Below are 3,139 nucleotides of genomic sequence, written 5' to 3' on the forward strand. Positions count from 1 at the left end.
ATAAATAAATTGGGGCTGGGGATTTAGCTCAGTGGTAGAGCGCTTGCCTAGGAAGCGCAAGGCCCTGGGTTGGGTCCCCAGCTCCGGAAAAAAAGAACCAAAAAAAAAAAAAAAAAAAAAAAAGAACAAAAATAAATAAATTAAAAACAAAAAGTTCAACGGCTCGGAAAATCAAGAGGACCCTCTTCTGCCTAGTCTTCCCTCCACCCATCCTTTCCTCCTCCAGTCAATACCCAGAGAGTTCAGCCCCTGTTCAGAGCCCTGTGAGCAGAGTCATAAGCAGACCCTGCCTGTGTACAGCTTACTCCTAGGGAGCCTGCTGGCTGGCCACAGGGCGGGGGCTGTGCCCAGCGCATGCCTGGAACAGAGAAGGAAAGCACTTAATAAGATTGTGGTGTGAATGACTAAATGCCCTTCTGAATCAGAAGTGATACCATGACCCTTGGGCTGATGGGAGAAAAGAACCACTTGATTAACCCTTTCCTCGTGTGTCTCCCATATCCTGTCTCTATCCTCAATGGATCTCCAGGCACAGCCTGGCTGGAAGGTGTGAAAGGCAGGTTAATGTGGCAGAGCGGGGGCAGGTAGCAGGCTCCAACCTGGCACCACGGCTTGGCCCAGAGCACCTTCTAAAACAACAAACCTGTGTCTCTAATTCAGCACTTCCTGTCTGTCCTGATAGCATCACTCGTCATAGGAGCCCCAGGTCCAGGGGTTGAGCAGATCTCTGCAGCTCTGGGGACTGAGAGATAAGGGTGTTCTCGACAGTAAGTTTCTAGACACGTCGAGGTAAAGGCTGATGCTTCAGGAAACAAGATGAGAGGCCCGAATTCCTTTGACACTGCCCCAAAGGGAATTCCTAGATGGTTTCTAGGTATCCTAGGTCTTTAGATCCACAGCTTTTCTCTCAGTTTTCCGGAAGAATAGGGCTGACTCTGGATAGGAACTACCAAGCTTCATTTCCTAGTATGGCCGGGAAGTTCTTCCGTATGTCTAACTTCAGGATGTTTTCCTAACTTTTGAGGAATGGCTTGTACTTTTGGGGATACTTTATTGCCCAATTCTCATCTGGCTCCAAGTCCTGACTCGATTCTGTAGGTTAAGTTTCTACACTCGGAAGTTACCGAGGACCCATCCAAACAGCTCTGCAACGGTGTGAATGTGTCCACCGTGGCAGACATTAAGATGGCTACCCCGTGGGTGGTAGGACCCGGGCAGATTCCAGACAGGCCCCCACCCCGGCCAGAGGGGCAGCCTGTGCCACCCCCAGAGCTCCAGGTAATAACCTAGGGGCCACGCCAGGCTCGCCAGCACCTGAGCCACCGGCAGCAGATAATGACGGGGGAGCTGGGCAAGCAGAGCCAACCCCTCAATCAGGAAGCAAATTAAAAAGGGGAGGAATCTCCCAGACAGACCACAACAATGAGGCCGGCCCCTTTGCAGCGCACTGCCCGATCTCCCCTCCCTGGCCCACTCTGCCTGCCAGCTCCTGATACCCAACTCCCCTTTAATTGATTCTGCCTGGGATCCAGCTCAGGGGGTCTCTGGGTGGACTCTGGATGCAGGTTGGTGACTCTGCCTTGCTGGTTACGACCCAGACTGTCTTGGGACCGGGCACAGCATAGGGTGCGACTGGTGCATTAACAGGAAGCGAAGCCCCTACAGGTGGCTGTAACAAAAAGATTCATAGAAAAGGTTCCACCAACCTCTGACTTGGCGGGCCCTTATGCTCTATAAAGGGAGCCCATTCACTCCAAAGGAGCTCAGAGCTGTTACTTGCGCACCCAATGTCAGCCACGGAGATCCAAAGGCTAGCAGAGTTAGTCGCTCAATTAGCTCACCTTCTGTCAGATCAGCCATCAGACAGCTCTGGAGTTTTGGCGGGAGAGACTGGGAAAGGCTTCACAGGAGTGGGGTACAGGGGTGTGGGAAGACATGGGAATGTGGAACACGATGACGTGAGTTTCAAGGCCCCTATCTAGGCTCATCCAACAGAGACCTAAAGATAAATGGGGGAGTGGATGCCATATAAGGGACACTGTAGGGTGCAGAAGCACACAGTCAATAAGCATGGGACGAATGTCCCTGTGACTGAACAGTGGTGAGCAGGGCAGAAGGAATATGGCTAGACAATAGCCTGGAGGCAGATGGGGGAATGGTACTTAAACTCTAGGTCAAAGAGTAAGCTTCTCTTGTCGACAATGGGGAAATAGTGAATATTTTGAGCTGCACCATGGCATGATCAATATTTATCCACCGTTAGGAGAAGAATTTTAATTTATCCAGAGGGGGAAATGATTTGACTTCTCCTTGGCTGCTACCCTTTATCCCAGATCATCCATTCACCTCTAACAACATGGAGGGTTTCAACCTCCAGACCTCCACCAACCAGGTCTGTCCCTGATAGCCTCTGGGTCCTTCTGCCTCCATCACGTGATGTTAGCTCGATAAGGGAGACCAGGGAGGCTGCAGGTCCACTTTCACATCGCTCTCTAGGTTTCAGAACCCCGCTGTGTCCGTGCATCTGCCCCAGACTTCTTTAGCCATCCCCCACCCACCTTCTCTGACTGAGGGGCTTTTAGAAGCTTGGGTCACAGGGAGACCTTTCTCTGTCTCTTGGCCACATCTTCTCCACTTCCTTCACAACAAAAGGTCCTGGAAGGAGGCCTGTGTGGTATGGAGAGATAGTTCTTGCCCCCAAGGAGCTGCAACCAGAACGGAAGATAAGGCAACAGCCCCATGGGAACAGAGTATAAGACAATGCAGCTAAGGAAATTCCAGGAGTAGGCCACTGATGCTTGGATAAGGGCCGAATCCTAGAGAAGCAGACTTGGAGCCTGGAGCTTGGAGGATGGTGGGCTTTCCCCAGGCAAGGATGGGTGGCAAGGGCAGATAGTCACAGATCTAAGGCCGGGTGTGTTGGAGAACATCAGTGGATCCAGCCAGCTAGGGCCATTGGGTTTTTAGTAGGAACCAGAGGAAGCCAAGCACTGCAGAGGTGTTAAGGCCGGACATTAGAGTCTTCGGTATCGCAGCACAGGAGAGCACTGGATGGTTTAGTGAACAGGAAGGGAGTAGCATTTTAGGATAATCAACCTGGCCTTTTCATTTGGTCTGGTTTGCAGGACAGTTTAGGTAG

This window comes from Rattus norvegicus, chromosome 10 (assembly GCF_021556685.1).
Source record: "Rattus norvegicus strain SHRSP/BbbUtx chromosome 10, alternate assembly SHRSP_T2T, whole genome shotgun sequence".
Classification (NCBI taxonomy): Eukaryota; Metazoa; Chordata; class Mammalia; order Rodentia; family Muridae; genus Rattus; species Rattus norvegicus.